The sequence below is a fragment of the Branchiostoma floridae genome, chromosome 19, assembly GCF_000003815.2.
Source record: "Branchiostoma floridae strain S238N-H82 chromosome 19, Bfl_VNyyK, whole genome shotgun sequence".
Taxonomy (NCBI): Eukaryota; Metazoa; Chordata; class Leptocardii; order Amphioxiformes; family Branchiostomatidae; genus Branchiostoma; species Branchiostoma floridae.
Window position 1 is genome coordinate 2,638,312 of NC_049997.1, and position 18,749 is coordinate 2,657,060.

General features: G+C 43.6%; 1 protein-coding gene across 3 annotated transcripts in view; it reads left to right on the forward strand.

Annotated features, from left to right (window-relative positions):
* Positions 1-5,809: 5,809 nt before the first annotated feature.
* Positions 5,810-18,749, forward strand: part of LOC118406362 — a 72,047-nt gene continuing 59,107 nt past the window's right edge. For 2 of the 3 annotated variants that reach the window (XM_035806328.1, XM_035806331.1), the window contains exon 1: positions 16,380-16,483. The gene's annotated coding sequence lies outside the window, so the exon portion shown is untranslated. Of the gene's footprint in view, positions 5,968-16,379; positions 16,484-18,749 lie in introns of those variants that run through there. The other variant, XM_035806329.1, reaches the window with a different exon arrangement.

Genomic DNA, 18,749 nt, shown 5'->3' on the forward strand with positions numbered 1-18,749 from the left:
TAAAGTCGATCGTTTCTGCCGGATAAGATAAGATAAAAGCTTTTACCTCCAATTTGGGCAGCTCTTTATTTGATTTAATACCATTGTTGGTCTTTTTGGATGGTCCGGAGCCGTATAGTCGAGGACGTCTTAATGCGACTCCGTATGTTTGTCAAATCTGATTTAAAAGTGTTCTCATAAGGTACCTTGACGACCTCCTCCTGTAGACTATTCCACGAGCCCCTTGTACGGTTTCTGAAGTAAAAGTGTAGCCGTATGGTGGTTCTTGCGGGAATTCTTTTGGATTAAGTTTTCCTTCAGTTCTTTATTTTCTTAACAGAACTTCTTTGGGATGAACCATACATGTAAATGAAAGGAACCCGCATGACCGAAGACATCGGATCTTTTGTCCCTGCTCTCTTCCCAACGCTGTGCTTATACAGGTGCCAGGTGCACTCGTGCAAGTCTGTATAGTTCAGCGGCAAGACAAAAGTACATTGATCAATGTCAAATGACTTTGGGACAAAGCACGCCCCTCCCAATACTTTGCAAATTGCCGTGTATACGGTGTTATTTGGGAATCCCTATTGGCTGGCGCGGTGTCCCGTATACCCCCTTTCCACTAGGACGGCGCTCTCGCCGCGCTCTCTCTGTGACCTCAAATTTCTCAGACCGCTCAACGAATTGTGTAGAAAAGAAATGATTTTTACACTTTGTATGTTTTAATGTATGATATACCTAGTATGGAATCAAAGGATACATATATCATATTTAGCTATAGGTCGCAGTGAGAGTGCATCGCGATCGCCGTCTAGGGGAAAAGGGGGCCTTAGTAGCAGTTATAGCCGCCATTAGCCTTCTTACGGGGGTACGAGGATCGTAGAATTTGTTTTTTAAAAATCGAGAAATTGGCCAGGGGAGTCAATTTAGGTTCATGTTTCCCCTCCGGATGTGCGGCCGACCGACTCCTCTGGCAACAAAACTCCCCTGGTAATCTCCCTAACGTTATAACAACCAGCGTAGGCAACAAAACCCCCCCTGGTAAACTCCCTAACGTTATAACAACCAGCGTAGACAACAAACCCCCCCTGGTAAACTCCCTAACGTTATAACAACCAGCGCAGACAACAAAACTGCCCTGGTAATCTCCCTAACGTTATAACAACCAGCGCAGACAACAAAACTGCCCTGGTAAACTCCCTAACGTTATAACAACCAGCGCAGACAACAAAACTGCCCTGGTAAACTCCCTAACGTTATAACAACCAGCGCAGACAACAAAACTGCCCTGGTAAACTCCCTAACGTTATAACAACCAGCGTAGACAACAAAACTCCCCTGGTAAACTCCCTAACGTTATAACAACCAGCGTAGACAACAAAACCCCCCTGGTAAACTCCCTAACGTTATAACAACCAGCGCAGACAACAAAACTGCCCTGGTAAACTCCCTAACGTTATAACAACCAGCGTAGACAACAAAACTCCCCTGGTAAACTCCCTAACGTTATAACAACCAGCGTAGACAACAAAACTCCCCTGGTAAACTCCCTAACGTTATAACAACCAGCGTAGACAACAAAACTCCCCTGGTAAACTCCCTAACGTTATAACAACCAGCGTAGACAACAAAACTCCCCTGGTAAACTCCCTAACGTTATAACAACCAGCGTAGACAACAAAACTCCCCTGGTAAACTCCCTAACGTTATAACAACCAGCGTAGACAACAAACCCCCCCTGGTAAACTCCCTAACGTTATAACAACCAGCGCAGACAACAAAACTGCCCTGGTAATCTCCCTAACGTTATAACAACCAGCGCAGACAACAAAACTGCCCTGGTAAACTCCCTAACGTTATAACAACCAGCGCAGACAACAAAACTGCCCTGGTAAACTCCCTAACGTTATAACAACCAGCGCAGACAACAAAACTGCCCTGGTAAACTCCCTAACGTTATAACAACCAGCGTAGACAACAAAACTCCCCTGGTAAACTCCCTAACGTTATAACAACCAGCGTAGACAACAAAACCCCCCTGGTAAACTCCCTAACGTTATAACAACCAGCGCAGACAACAAAACTGCCCTGGTAAACTCCCTAACGTTATAACAACCAGCGTAGACAACAAAACTCCCCTGGTAAACTCCCTAACGTTATAACAACCAGCGTAGACAACAAAACTCCCCTGGTAAACTCCCTAACGTTATAACAACCAGCGTAGACAACAAAACTGCCCTGGTAAACTCCCTAACGTTATAACAACCAGCGTAGACAACAAAACTGCCCTGGTAAACTCCCTAACGTTATAACAACCAGCGTAGTCACAAAACTCCCCTGGTAAACTCCCTAACGTTATAACAACCAGCGTAGACAACAAAACTCCCCTGGTAAACTCCCTAACGTTATAACAACCAGCGTAGACAACAAAACTCCCCTGGTAAACTCCCTAACGTTATAACAACCAGCGTAGACAACAAAACTCCCCTGGTAAACTCCCTAACGTTATAACAACCAGCGTAGACAACAAAACTCCCCTGGTAAACTCCCTAACGTTATAACAACCAGCGTAGACAACAAAACTCCCCTGGTAAACTCCCTAACGTTATAACAACCAGCGTAGACAACAAAACTGCCCTGGTAAACTCCCTAACGTTATAACAACCTGCGTAGTCAGTCTGAGACTATGTCCTCTATAGACGTCGACAGGAAGGAGGCGTCTCGGCAGATGTGTTGTGTAAATAAACTTGACTGACGGACACCCATGCGGTACGCGTTGTAGTGTGAATGGAACACTGTACAAAGATCTGTATCTGTATCTAATATGTCCTGTTCATATATCTGCCTACGTTGGCCAATTTATATACAACTCATTGCGAAAACGAGATAATGCTTTATGATACTCACTAGATTGTTTATACTGTTATATTATATTACATTAGTTGTTAGTTATTTGTATTAGTATATAGTTGTTCACATTGCCATACATTGTAACTGTTACAATTGTTGCGCAATAAAGTTATTCTTTTATATATAGCCGGTATTTAACCGCCCTTCGGCGTAACCCACCAGCTTCGCAGGTACGCGGCGCGGCAACAGCTGGTTATATTACACTGGACGACCCGTCACACCTAACTTTTGCACATACATCTGCAAGCGTTATCTGTATATAAGATATATGTATATACGAAATACCTTTAGTTTATTAATGCTTCATATGTAGAACACTCTGTTTTCTTGTATAAATAACGATGGAAGACTTGTTCCAATATCTAATGTCATCATCTTACTACGGTGTATTGAAATCAAAATAAAACAAAAACTGTAAGTTCGTCTACACATGGTTTTATAAGAGAGAAAAAGCATGTGAACGCGGTAGCTGTGCAACCAGGCGTGACTTACTAGGTACCAAAGGGGACCAGTCTCCACTGGACACTAAACTAATTATATAAAGCGTCTTTCATACACGTGTCTGGTGGTTTTACGTCACGAACCAAAATAATGCACGTAACCCCTTCCAACCGTGCCCGGAAATCGTTCTGAGTGACCCATGGACCCAGCAGGTGTGACCGCGGGTGTCACTGTATCGCAGTTAGAAACTTTGTTTTCATAAGGTCAATAGAAAGGTTTATATGGCATAACCTAGACACAACAGGACGGGGACCCGTATGTTCTTAGCCGACTTCAGTCGACTACACAGAGCAGGGGGCATCCCTAAAGGGTCTTTCATTAAGGAAGGGCAAGACTTTTGTACATCATACCCATTGTAAAGACGTTTTCGTCGAGACCATTTCCTGGCATTAGGAATACACTGACAAACTTCAAACGCTGGCTATGGTTTCGTAAAACGCTACGTGTACGCTGTATACTACATTTCCTGTGGAGTGGGTATGCGGTATAAGGAAAGCAACAGTAAGCATTCTTCTAAGAGGAAAGTGTCTATAAATTTGTTCCTAAGACCCCCTTTCCACTAGAGGGTGATCGCGATGCGCTCTCACTGCGACCTAGATATGATATGTGTAACCGTCGCTTTCACACTGAGTATATCATACAAAATGTAAAAGTGTAAAAAGATTCCTTTTTTTACTTTGAGCAATTAGTCAAATTTTTACTCATTTAAAGGTCGCAGAGAGCGCGCGGTGAGAGCGCTGTCCTAGTGGAATGGTGGTGGCTTAAAATTAGGTCATGACGTCATCCTTTATTTTTGTCACAGACAGTAAGCTTGTGTAGTGAACCGTCTCTACATCCCGAAGTTCATATCTCTTCCCGCCTTTTTGCCCGGTACATCCCCAGTTTTCTTTGACGACAGGTTTTTGAAGAACAGCTGGCACAGTTTTGTTGTGGGAGCTGTGCCAAGGTCACCAGGCTGGTGAAGGTCATATCCTGCCCGTCATAACACCGGGGTCTAGCGGCGTCTTCAGTTCTAGATCTCAGGATTTGTTATCTGTGGCTGGGAGATAAGAGGAAGCCTCCAGGCGATTACAGGATGATCAGATTTAACACTCTTAAGACTTTTGAAAAGTTGGTCTTAGTTTGGCTTTTTCTGGGGCCGTGTGTCCGGGCAGCTGAGGGAGCTGTGTGACCTTATGTGACCTCACAAAATCTGACAGCTTGCCTATCCTTCAGTGTTTAGGAAAGTATGAATCAAACTGTTCCAGGCGATTTCAAGATGATCAGATTTAACGCCCTTATAAGACTTTGACGTCTGAGTAGGTTTTTTTTTTTTTTGTGTGTGTCTTCAGGCACTTGAGGGAGATGGCGAACTTTTTGCCCTCCTCCACCTGGCTTGACCCTATTTGACCTCACTTCGCCTATCTTTTGTTGTTTTGTTCCAATGTGTCTATTTGTGGTTCCTGATACAGTATTTATGGTCAAGAAAACTTTGGAAACTCTGGATGGATCAAAATGATATTTAGAATGTAGGTAGGTGTTGGGCAGACAAAGGTAAAAGTCAACTTTGGGCCCCCTGGTGTGTCAAGTTGGTATTGCAGCAGGGCGTCATTTGTTGTACCTTTTACTTGGACATGCCGTGGTCTTCTTAGGAAAGCTTTGATCAAACTCAGGTTTTTCAAAAGTTTAATCTCCATAATGTTTACTTACCGACGGTCTATTGAAAGCACATCTGCATGTTCCGTTTTGTTCCGAGGGAACTGGGGTTGAACATTAAATAGAGTAGCCGTGGTCGTCAAAGTGCATTTTCTTTTTCTGTCACAAACACACGTTGCGGAGCTCAAACAGTCATCACCAGGACGAAAAATTTGGAATTCTATATAAAAGGAAAGCTACAAAGAAAAGTTACCTTCGACTGACGATCATAGCCAAAAAGGGATAAAACAACGATCTGTCGTTAGACATGGTGAAGCTTGTTGTGACATCGAAAACCAAGTTCACGTATGGGATTTTTAACCTAAGCACTGAAACAAACCGTCGCAATCTCTCACTAAGCTCTCTTGTAGCACTTCCATTTCACCACACCACTTACTCAGACTGTGTCTCACCGGACAACAGTTTACACCTGTTATAACTAAAATAGTGATACCAAAATACCACAACTGTCTGTGGAAATACCCACACGTGATAGTGTTGACATACGTTTCCATTCTTTAACACTTCAGAGACAACTACTTTATCAGCATTCTTCTAATCACTTTAATGAAAGACTTGTTCAACACATTTAATGACCGAGAAAATGTGCAAGTTTGTCAACACCCCCCTCCCACCAGAATTCCCTGCCCCCCTCCCCCGTATCCTGCACCGTATGTTAGCAACCGGTGTCCTTAGCTACCGCCAGAACTAGTCCTGCAGTTGCTACCCATTAAATACAGCGTACCGTCCCCAGTGTGGCTCTGTGTGTCACCAATTGAGAGGGAGGGAGTGTGTGTGTCTTCTTCCCGTTGGACTTCTCCAAACAGGTCGACTGCAGCTTCAACTGTCCGTTCAAGTTCGGAATGGTGATCCAAACTGACTGACACCACGCAACCTCTAAAGGTAAGGTTATTACAGTGCAGGTCATGTGTGGAAAGTGCAGTCTGATAATGTTGCAAGTATAGCACGCATCTATCCCAGTATCTGTAAGATTCATGTGCATCACAGAGACCTATACCCGTCACAGTTCCACAGTTTAGAGTCAGTGAGACAGAGGAAGGGGGAGGGGTGCGAGTTGTGAGTGACTTATCTAAGCTACCGGATAATCTGTAGGTTCCAGTGGGAACTCTTGAGGATATCTGGTCCGGACACTTGGCCATCCTGTCCAACACTACTGAGACGAGACCACCACAGATGTAAACTGATTCCTATCTCTCTATTTTCAGTCTCATCAAATCGTTAACCAGGCAGGACACGTTGTTTGGACGTGCTGTAAGGATATTTGTAATGCTCAGTTATTCTTTAGGCATATGGTAACCTGTCAACGACTGGTGAAAAGCTGCCGAAAGGGTTAGATGTGATTTGATATGTATACATATAAAGTTCCGCTTGCTGTGTTGCATACACGGCATAACAACATTGCAAGAGCAAAGAATATTATGTTTTTGAACTTGAAATCTTTCCATATGCATTCTGCGGTCCGTAGCAAAGTTTGTAACGCCATAGGGGGTGACAGAAGTGACTTTTTGATTCGGAATCATTTCGTTGATGCGTTAAATCCGAGATAAATTAAACGATAGCGGTCCCCTAGATATGGGTGGGCTGAAAAGACAACATCTGCATTTAGAACTGTAATAATCTAATACATGGACAAGGGGACGACCTCTGACCCGAAGGTGAAATATTTTGGTCCTGTCGGTCGCCCCAAATGAAACTCAGCTGTTCTGTGAGAGAGGACCCACAGAAAGTGACACGTCATAATCAGACGATAAATGGACAATTTGCTGTTTCTGAGAGATATATAGAGCTGTGTGGGACACTGAGCAGTGTTCGGGCATTAGGCTTGCATAGCAGGGCTGAAATTCAATCAGAAAAACGTGTGCACTCTGTCAACTCACATCTATTTAGCGGATCCGTAGGCGTAATACGTAAGTAACTACTATAACGTTAACATCACTTCTAGAACTCTATGATGGAATTGGAACGGAAAACATCTTTGTTTGGGCTCCAGGTTTTTATTTATGTAGATTATACGAGTTTCCCTCTGTCGTACGTGCTTTTGTCCTGAAAAGGACAAATTCTTAAACTTCAAACGCACTGTTTGTAGCGATCAGGACGTCGGTGTATGCACACCACAACTGTTGATATAGAAACTGAGACAACTGGCAGGGTCGACCCCTTCATATTGTGTTATCAACTCTAAACAACATTGGCAAGCTGATATGGTTTAAGCGTGCTAATTTTACTACATATGATCAAAGAGTCTACATACACATCAATTTTAGAACGATACAAATTATCAAGAATTTGGCATATTTCACAGGAAATGTTTCGTCGCCCGGTGTTTTGTTTCCAAATTGCCTAAAATCCAAACTTCTTAACAGCACTGCGCAGCATTATGTAGATCTATCGGACAGCCAATTTGGAACAAGAATCATTTTATTTCGTTTCAATGTAATCACATGTTCATGATTGGTCAGGTTTAGGTACATTCTTGTAACTGTACAAGATTTCTAGAGTCTGGGAAATAGATTATTTGTAGCTTTAAAGATTCTTGTTGGCTCGACATTTTTTATTTGCCACTTAGACTTTTCAATGTTTACATTTACGTGCGCAAATTGAGATATATTTTCACGCGTGTAAAGCGTTATGGGTCCTTGACGAATGCCTTGTACTTGAGTATTTAGTTACTTGTGGTCGTATCGTGTGTCCAGTACAAGTGTTTCGTAAACGTTGCTAATGATATCGAAGGTCGTCCAAATAAACAGCGGAAGTGAATTTTCTCATAATTGTTCCCATAAGATCCCTTTCACTCCAGGGCTGAATGCTGAATTTTCATAGCCTTGATGTCAGACTGTTTCCAGGGCCTATACAGCCTAACTACTCGGCTCTAGGGCCAACAAACCCCCAAGAAAGTTCTACAGCAGGCCCCCTGAGCGCACGATATACCAGGCAGCTGGAGTCTGGTATCCAGGCTAGAATTTTCTCGGCACTGTAAACTTCTATCCCCAACTGGCCAACTATAGTCCCAGACGGGTAATTTTACCTGTCTGACACAATTTACAGCCTCAGTTGCTGAAGGGCCTTCCCCAGGCGACTGTTACAAAGTTCCCTCGGGGGCCTGTTGGACCTGGTGCCGAAGGGTTGGCCTGTGCGGGCCCTGGTAGCACGCTATGCGCGCTACCGGAAAGGGTTGCAAGTCCTTAGGACGGGACGTTAAGCCATGGTCCACTGTTCACCGTGCTTGTCGTAAGGAGCTAGGGGAATTTTCCCCATACAACGAACCTGTAAATATTATACATAGCGTCTCTACTCTCTGTCACGACTGTCAGTAAAGACTAGCTCTTCAGTGAGCTAAAACTGGATCGAAATTTCTTTCCTTTGATAGCAGTCTAGATTCCTGGATAAGTGAAGGGAGGTATGTATGTAACTAAATACGATCTGAATACACTATTTCATTGAAACTACTATATTTCAAAGGCTTTATACGTTAAATTGTCCAAGCAGAGATTCTTGGCATGGCAGGGTCTGTTATTTGTTGCACTTGACCTTGAGTTACCCTTGACCGATTCTTTATGGGGTCGGCCATTAAACGTCCCGGTGGCTAGAGTAATGGTGTAATGGTTCTGTTGTTTGACCCGTCGGTGACCCTGAATGACTGACAGGTTGCACCCCGTCCCAAGGACAGTTCTGTCTCATAAAGTACATGTCCAATTACTGTAAATGCATTTAAATTCGCTGGCATTTAATTTCGCGATAGCGGGAAAAAGATGTTTGCGGTAGCACCATGCACTGTAGTCACTTACTGCCATGGAAAAATCTTCGCGGTGGTTTTAAGTTCGCAGTAAACGTGCAACGCCAAAAACGCGAACATAAAACCATCGCGAAAATTGGTGCATTTACAGTACTTCACTTTTCGCCCACCCACCCCACACACATAGTCTCTACCAGACTGACTACGCTGGCTATTATTGGGAGAATAAATCGATAATTTGCCAGGAGAGTTTTGTGACCAGAGGAGTTGACCGGCGGCCACTCACGGGAAACATGAACCTTAGCGTGGACTGACTCCCCTGGACAATTTCCCGATTGTTTTTCTCGGAATTTGGCGATCCGCGCACCTCCGTAGGAAGGCCTACACACATACACCATAATCTCTAGTTCAGACCATCGGGCTAATGCCAAGAAGGGACGTTTAGTCGAAAGTCTTTTTACAGCTTGTATTTTGAGGCTCTTGCTGTATGTCACACAAAATGACCAGGTGGTCACAGTTTCCCCATCCTCAACCAAGCTGACATATGTTTTGCACATTAGAGTCTTGATTTCTAGGCTGCGTTACGTCTATGTTTCAATTTTATCAGTGTCATGCATTGCGTCTTTTTCAATTCACTCTTTTCTTGTCTCTCAAAAAGGATCAAAAGTGTGTGGAAGGAGCTATTTGTTTAGATTATGATTTATTCAAGACACATAGTGACTTATCTTGAAAGAGTTGCACATACATGCGTTTTTTCTTGGATATACTAGACATGAGGATTACATTTTAGAATACCATGGATATCAACATGTAGTACTAGTAACGAAAGACTACCTTTATCAGAAGGGTAACTTATATTCGTTGTTTTCAAAAATCAGATGTTTAGGGATATCACTTTTGCATAAGGTGGTTTCAAGCTGCAATATTTTAAAAATATCGTAATTTGAAACCACCATCCGTCGACTTTATGTCCCTTGATAGCCTGTTATCCAAAAGAACGGATGTAAGTTACCCCACGGATAAAGATGAACTGGCGTTTACTGTTAAATTCCTCCAGTGCGGTGGTCTGTTCCAGTGTCCAAACTAACTAACACCAGGCCATCTGAGATGTTAACAAACCCATAAACAACCAGCACCCATCCTCGACCTGTTAGTTCTCCACCATTAGTAATGACCTTGCAGGGTTCGGGGGCGTTACCGTGACCCAGGGGTCACAGGTCACTTCCTGACCCTGACTCCCCCAGACTGAGGGGCTGTCCGGGGTTCAGCACTCATCTCAACGGTTAACTTTGAAGTCAGGGAGTCTTGTAGGGGGTTCTGGAGTACTGTGTGTTTATTGTTCCACAGGGACGGATCTCTGCTGTGGGAAAGTCAAGTTATAGGGGGGTATGGGTTACATTGCCTGAAGTACCGCTGTGACGAAAGATTGTATCCAAACTTGAGCCGCCCTTGCCTGAGTACCATCATATATTTTCGCTTGCTGAGGTTAGTCAGGTTACTATCTCTTTTACTCTCTCATTTTCTGCCTCATTTTCTCTCTCTCTCTTTCCGTCTTTTTTTCTCTCCATCTATATCACTTTCTTTCTTTCTCTCTCTTTTTCTCTCTGTGTTTCTCTTTTCAGATGCCCCTTTCTTGTCACTCATTTCATTTTGTTTTGTGGTTTTCATTTGGCTAAATCTAGTACATAGCGCGTTCTTCTTGTCTATCAAACTTTGATCATTTCTATCAAACTTAACCTATTTTCTCGTTATTGATTTCAGTCCCCACTATACATTCCTACACCTACAAAAGTTCTGTCCCTTTTTATCCATAATTTTGAGATTATTTTGAAAACGGCCTCACAGCAGGACTTTCAAAACACTGTTGCCATGGCGACGCAGACGATAGTTTACCTCAGGTGCGATGACCCGTAGTGCGCCTCCTGTGACCGGGCTTTAATGACAGCACGCTTCGAGGTCTGTGAAATTAGTCACGAGAAGTCCACTGTTGAATGTAGCGAGACATACGCCTGTTTCAAACGTATGATTCTTTATTTCAGAAGACACAAGTTCATAGCTTGTGGCTTTGTTAAGTATACTCGCTAGGGGGCGCACTTGTCACGTCTACTGCAAGACATACTGTAGATAATTGACAGGAGGTATGAAAATTTACATGTACTCATCACTCATCACTCATCACTTTATCTTGGATTTCTATTCCACCAGTGAACCAACATGTAATTTGGTCTTAACAAGTTTACAGTCACGGTTGCAACACATGCACTAATACAGTGAATAACATTTGCAGACCTGTTGCTCCCATTTTGCAACAGTATTTAATACAGAATCCTGGATGCCACTTGAAAACCAAACCACCCAATAATACTTGATTGCATCGTCCTTATGTTGGGAATAACGCCTAACCCCACTCAAAATAAATGTTCCTCAGAAAACAGAAACAGAAAAAGATAATATCCAGGGCGTCTGTAAGAAAACACCGGTTTCTCGGCTCCCGTTTCTTTAATCAATGCTCCACTTGGGAAGTGCCTCCCGACCTTACCGCCCAGGGGATTCTGGGACGGATGCCAACCGACAAATAAGAAACAGATCGGAGTCAGAGAAGTCGCGCTGCCCCGAGCGGAGCGGGGACACCATTAACGTAGCCTCGGAACCAGACTCTGTCGGGTCCCTCTTTTGGGTGCGTACGCAGATTTACGTTTACCCTAGGACGCGGTCACATGATGCGTCGTACGATCGTCGTACGATCGTTATACGATCATAAACAGGGGCCAGTCTTGGGATAGCCGTGCATTTTTTTATCGTTCAATTGATCGGACAAGCCTAAGAACCAGACTCTTTCGGGTTCCCTTGGAGTATTTTTTGTCCTAAACCAAAGGAGCCGGCATGATATGGAGACTGGTGACTAGGTTATGACCGGAGCGGGCGTCAGAAGGTATAATGCCGATGACTTTGATAGCTCCCACGGCTACCTTGATCCATAAGGCCATGTTGATTTCTTTATGTGGATGACATCAACGCGCGCATCAATTTTCGGCCGTTTCCAAAATTGCAAAGTTTTCGATCATACTGTAAAGCTCACAAAGCAGATGTAAAATGGGTATAAATAAGCTGTATCTTGCCAAAAATATCAAATACGGCTGCTAATGGTATAGAGCTCGAGTGTCACTCCTGGCGCCAAAGTTGTCAGTCCTAAGAAAAAGATGTGAAAGAACAAAAATAAAGAATCTATCGTTCATTATACCATACTCTGCATGTTCAGTCATTTGTTCAACCTTCCTGACAACATAATTTCCATAAAAAGGCAGTTTTGTGCCAAACTTTTTTTTGCCAAACTCGCACAACTTCTGGGGTTCCCAGAGGATATCATCCATATGACTAATTCCTGCCTGCCTACATGGACAACCATGAATGTTGTTCGCCCACTGTCTTGTTTGTTCTTGTCAGTTCCTGTCACTATTCACAGGATCGGTTTCTCATTCCCTGGCCCCCTTTGCCCTTCCCGTTTCCCCCGACTCAGCCTTGTTGAAAGCGAGCGACATTTTAGAAATTGCTTGTTGACAACACTAGATACCACTTTCCCAGAACACTTTACGTCCTACATGCTTCGTCAGACTAGTCAGACATTGCTAGCCTGATTAAATCTCGCTTATAGCAGCCCGCCAAACATCTGCCGCGGGGAGGGGCCAGTTACAGCCCGGACAGCGGAGTTTGTGTTACACAGACTAAGACATTGCATAATGTCTTTAATCTTAGGCTATATGCCAATAGCTTTCAGTTTTTTGGCATGAAAGTTACTAGTAAGCTGTGTTCGTAATTGAATCATTATGAATCATTAAACTTTACATATCAAATACTAGAAAAGCCTTCAATTGGCTAAATATTGTACTGCTCAAGTGTATATCTATCATATGCATGATATTGTTTCAGCGTTCTTTGAAAACTAGGTCTAATGTAAGTACTGTGAGTCAGTGAGGCCCTAATAAAACAGAAATTTACCACTTCAAAAATGTCACCGTGCACCTAACACAATATTGGGACCTTCCGGTCCCCTATTCATCACAGTGATCGGTTTATCTTTTCAAACATATGTATGATCTCAGAACAAATACTTAATGAAAATAAGGTGTGAAGAGTCACCCCCTAAGCCCTGAAATATTTCTTTGTAATCACTTTGTCTTTATCAATTTTCTTATAAATGTATTAAACGCATCTGAACATGTCAATGATCAGAGATGATAAGAATGCGGTAAGCTATAAGAGAACATCTCTGGTGACCTCCTCAACTTTTGCTGAACTCCGGTAACGGCCGTTAAAAGATGTTGCAGTTTGATTTTTACGTTTCCGCGTCCGTCCTGTGATAGGAAACAGGCGTGTGAGGTGGCTGGAAAGCGGACGGGAGAGGTCCGGGTCTGTTTCCGGGCTGTAGGGTCTACAGTGGTCAATGTTAGTCTCCAAGCAGGCCTTACAGTGCCTTAGAGATAGTATCAAAAGCTGACCAGGGAGCATAGTCGGCTCCGGTGCCCGTTTGACTCCCTTTGGCCGGCTATACTCCTCGGCCAGCTTTTACGGCACCGTAGGAGACTTTTCAATGTAGTAGCCTGGATATCAGACTGTTAGCCTAGAGTCCAGCCTTGTTCGGCTTGGTCCGCTCCCGGGGTAGCGACCTCCGGCAGCGCACCAAAGCGAACAATAATGCTGGAATCCAGGCTAAAAGTCTGTGTCATCTACAGACAGACCAACATAGGACTACTTTTACCAAGCAGATGTAGGAATCTGCCCAAACATCTGCTTGGAGATTGCCTACATTGACATGCAGATCCAACACAGGACAGTCTGTCGGCTCGAGGGTCAACATCCTCACAAGGAAAGTTATTTATGACCCCCCCCCCCCCCCCCCCCAGAACAGGGTTGGGGTGTGGTAGTGGCTGGTGGCATGTTGTCCCAGGCTCCATGGGTCGCTATAAAAAGAGTAGAAATTGGCCGAATAGACAGACAACTTGCCCGAGAAGTTGACTGTCGTTGGCCAGGGAGTACAGTTTGCGACCTGGGAAACTGCACTCCTCGGCTGGCTAAGTCCTCCAACATGTTATCTGTCTATTTACTAAATTAAGTCTATTTTCCAGCGTTTTGGACAGTACGATTCCTTAGCATATCTGGTTGGAGGACACATTGTCCTCTGTGTAGCAGTGCTTGGTCAGTGGTGTCATTTTGCTGTTCCTTCTACTAAGTTCTAGGCATTTCTTTTCCCTTCCCTTTGCTTCCCCCCCCCCCCCCCCATGCACATTTTTTTCCTGCTTGGTTTTATAGTTTATTATTAGCAAAATGAGGAAGATGAAATTACTTACAATGGCAATACTGGCATTGTTTGTGTTCTCAAGAAACTAACCCACATAGTCTCCTTTTCCTTTTTTCAAATTTCTCTTTCTAACGTCCCGAAAATGGAAGAAACACATAAACAACCACTGAACCGTCCCTAGAGTACACAACAGAAGAATTTCACAGCAAGCTGGGACCATCCATCTCACACAAGCAGTTACACAAGCAAAGCATACATAGAGACGACGCAACGAATTAGCATCAAAGTGCTATCCAGCTCCGATCACTCCTAATTTCTTTGTCTTGAGTTTAACAAACCAGACTGTTGAAATACTCGCAAGACCAACTTTGTACGTCCAATGTTTGTTTCTTTTCCTATCCTATACTGACCTTAACATGTTATTACCTGGCCACCAAGCCTTCTACAACATTTGTCTTAGGAGTAATTAATTATACAGTAAAAGCTGTCTATACACTGGAAACGGTCTTTTTATGGACTTCACATCCGGAGAGATTCTGTGATAGTCCCCGCTTAATCCAATCAGGGAAAGACGGTTGTTTAGACAAATCGGTTTAATGAGTTGATTGACAGTCCGGGCAAACGACCCGTACGCGTATTCATCCACACTTTGGTCCTCTTGCTCTTTACAAAATTTCACAAAAACGTGGTCATTTTTTTTTCAACAGAACTGTCCAACAAGCACGTACGTAAACATTTTTATCTGCCATCATATTTTCGTAAGAGAACGTCTTCCTTCACAGCATTTTTCTTTCTGGTTGATTTCCGTTACTTATTTCTAGTCCAGTCTCGAAGAATAACTTCTTTGTGGCGCTACAGATGGTAGTAGAAGAAGATGCATATGAAGTCCATTCTTGGCAACAGACCGCCGTGTGTTTCCGTACTGTACTTTCGTTTCTCCTAGTCTGCAGGCAGACATATCAGCTGGATGAAAAAAAAAATAAATAAAGAGAGTAGAATTTGGTCAAACAGGGACAAATAAGTTGCCATGGGATTTAAGTCAGTCTTGTGCAGTCCATATAGCTATCACTGGCCGGACAGTTCACTCCTAGGCCAAGTGACCCCAACTAGGTATTCTCCAAGCAGAGATTGAGTCGCAGAGATACATGTATAGAAATAGTCGGGAAATTTGTCGGTGCGCTCCTCTCTTTTCCTGACTACTACTACTACTTTATCTCCGCGACCCAACCTCTGCTTGGAGAATACCTACTAGGCTTTTATCCCTAACTTTGCCAAAGTTCCCTATAACTATTCTTGCAGGCGCGAGTCATGTAGAGACTGGCCGTATTGTACGTTTCTCCGTAATGACCGTGTCCCGAGAGTGGACGGAGGAACGTGCGAAGATAAACAGAGATCATGTCTACTGGGGCTTAGCACCCGGCTTACGCCTGTAGCGGCGGTTGTTAGTGTTGTAGACAAACCCACGGGGAATGAAAGCCCCCCGGTGGATACCGGGCTCGCTTTCAATACAAACAACCGTGTTGACAAGAACGAATGGAGCGTCAACATTGGGAAACCACGGGCAGCAAACTTGGCCTGCTTGTCCGGTCAATGATAGCTTGTGTTAGGAAGGGGATTTGGCAGCCACAAACAAAGAAGTATAAAACGTCTAGGAAAAGGTAGACCTGTCTCCACTTGGAAATGAAATTGCACAATTAAAGGTGGACAATTTAGAGAGGACATCAAATGTATTAGTATGCGTACGTGCATCACTGTGTGCACGTGTGTGTATGTGTATGTGTATGTGTATGTGTATGTGTGCGTATATTTGTGTGTGTGTGTGTGTGTGTATGTGTGAGTGTGTGTGTGTGTGTATGTGTGCGTATATTTGTGTGTGTGTCTGTGTGTGTGTGTTGTGTATGTGTGTGTGTATGTGTATGTGTATGTGCGTGCGTGCGTGCGTGCGTGCTTGTGTGTTTGTGAATATGCGTTTGTACTTTCGTTTGAACTTTATTTTTCCATGAGAAGCTCAAATCGTCCTGCAGTCCACTTTTCGTTGAGGTCATGAGGGAACGGTCAGACAAAATGTATAAATAGAGATACAGTTTACATTTAAGTCCTTGAATTAGTCTTAGTCCTCGCCTTCGAGCTTAGATAAGGCTTAATCTTCGCCTTCGCGAATAATCTTCGCCTAAATCTGCATCAAACTTTAGTTTCCGGTTTTAAGTAGCCTCCCTGCCTTCTCTAGTGTTAACGGTTGGTCCCTAGCTTGTGTTGGCCCGGCCACCGTCGGTCCGCTAGCTCCTTCCTCGCCTGACTGTGTGCATGCAGTAGCAGCTCCTGTAACCATATTTCCTGTTACCGAGACCGCCGTTTCCTTCCAAGGCGACGTGAGTATCCTAATATATCATTATAACATGTTAAGTCAGCCGCGCTGTCAAGTTGTGGCTATTTTTACTCTCCCTAACCTGAAAGAACCGTCTCTCCTGACAGACAGCGTCCGTTAGCGTCCTCCTAACCCCATGCTTTATTGAAATAACACGAAACTGTCCGTCTGAGGAGGTCGTGCAATCTTTCAGCACCGCCAAACTTGGCCCAGGCGACCTTGCACCAACTTCTTACGTGTTCCGGAATTCCCCGACGTATTTCTTGTCTTTACCGAGAGGACGCTAGGGGAGAAGCCCTGCCGCCCAATGTTTGTCTCCCGGGGTAAACATAACGCAGCTTCGGGGTCCTGGCTCCCGAATGACGGATGACTGTCTGATGGCCATACGGCCATATAGGTCCTGATACTTACGAAAACACCGTTCAGTTTGAACTTCGTCGCACGATATGTGTCGTACGGTACATGTAACACATTCTATTTTGTTTAGTATAAAGCGTGCTTTTTGCGTACACGTGTGTTCTGAAAGTAGTTAGCGATACTGTGACAAGGCCAGGAAAAGTCGTACATCAGTTGTTTCTGATCTCCTACTATCTGTTTCCAATCATGAGGCTTGTTACAGCGATGTGTGTTTGTGATAGTCCATATTGGGGTATCTTGCATGGCGTGAGACCAAACTTGACCTTGTTTTGACCTTCTTTATGAATCTTTTCTTCTATTGTCCCAATCAGTACATATTTGGAGACGGTTTTAAAAATGATCCTGTGTGTCAAGTCCTACTATGTTTGTTGATAAGGACCACAGAAAGAGTAGCTACGTATTCAATGTATTTGTATATTATTAAGCTAATTTTGGTTCTTGATAAAGTCAAGTCAAGTCAAGTCAAGTCAAGTCAAGTCAAATCACTCTACTAGTTACTTGGTCATCCCTCAACCTGCTAGAAAGACTTTCCCTGGCAGGGGAAAGATGAGCCTGGCTCTTTATTTTAATTATTTCCATTTCTTCCTTGTCCCTCCAACGACCTGCAGGTCATTCAGGGACTAGGGGAGGGGAGGGGAGCTGTGAGATACTTGATCTGATTTGGAATGTCTTGAAAAGATAGACTATCAACTGCTAATACAAACGTTTTCAAACAATTTTAAGTTGTTGTGTTCTTTGTCAATATTTTAAAAACACTTTCCCTCCCTCCCCTCTCTCCCTCCCCCTCTCCTTTCCTGAAAGTGTTTTGATCTATCAAAAATATCGGGAGAAAGAATCTTGCAATATCGGCTTAACTCATCATGACAAAATGACGACTCTTTCTTTGAGTAGCATGGACGTCCCTTAATGGGTTCTTACCTTTACACGAACGAGCACATATTTAATTGCTTGGTTTCAAATAGTTTGCTATTAAATATATATATATAGTTTATTGCACAACAATTGTACGGGGTACAAAGTAAGGCATCTACAAAACTACAGTTCTATAACTTAACGCTTATCTAACTAATACAGAAGTTGTAGTGTGGGATAAGTTTCTTACAGTTATTGGAGGCTTTTACAATCATTGGAGGAATTTCTAATGTTTAAACCTTCTTTGATATATTTTCCTATATCTGTCATGCAGGGATTGTCACATGTCATGATGTATTTGAATTTGCGCTTCAGGTCCATCGAGATAAATCCTTGTGTATAAGATGACAGCCTTGTGTAAAGAAGCAGTCCGTTGTAGTACCAGCAAACGGTTCCCGTTATTCCGTCCCGGATAGCTGCTGTACACACGTTGCTAGGTGCATTTCCAGGTCTCTCACTGTTATGTAGCTCGGGTTCTTGAAGACTCTCCGTCATCAGCTGACCTTTTAGCCTGGATACCAGACTGTTTCCAGGGCCTAAACAGGTTAGCCTGGATACCAGACTGTTTCCAGGGCCTTAACATGTAAGCTCCTCGGCTCCAGGGCCTAATGTTCTCAAAGAAAATCCCCGAGAGCCAGTTTTTTTAACTCAAGAAGGGCTTTAGTAAAATTCAGTCATGTTAGCCCTTGAGCCAAGGAACTTGCCGCGGTGTAGGTAGCCTCTAAGCAGACACTACGGTGCCTTAGCCTTAGGGATAGTACCAAAGCTGACCAAGGAGTATAGCCGGCACCGTTTGACTCCCTTTGGCCGGCTATACTCCTTGGCCAGCTTTGATACTACTGTATTTCTAAGGCACCGTAGGGTCTGCATAGAGATTAGGTGTAGGCCCTGGAAACAGCCTTGCATTTATAGGCTACTGACAATTGCGAGAATTAAGAAAC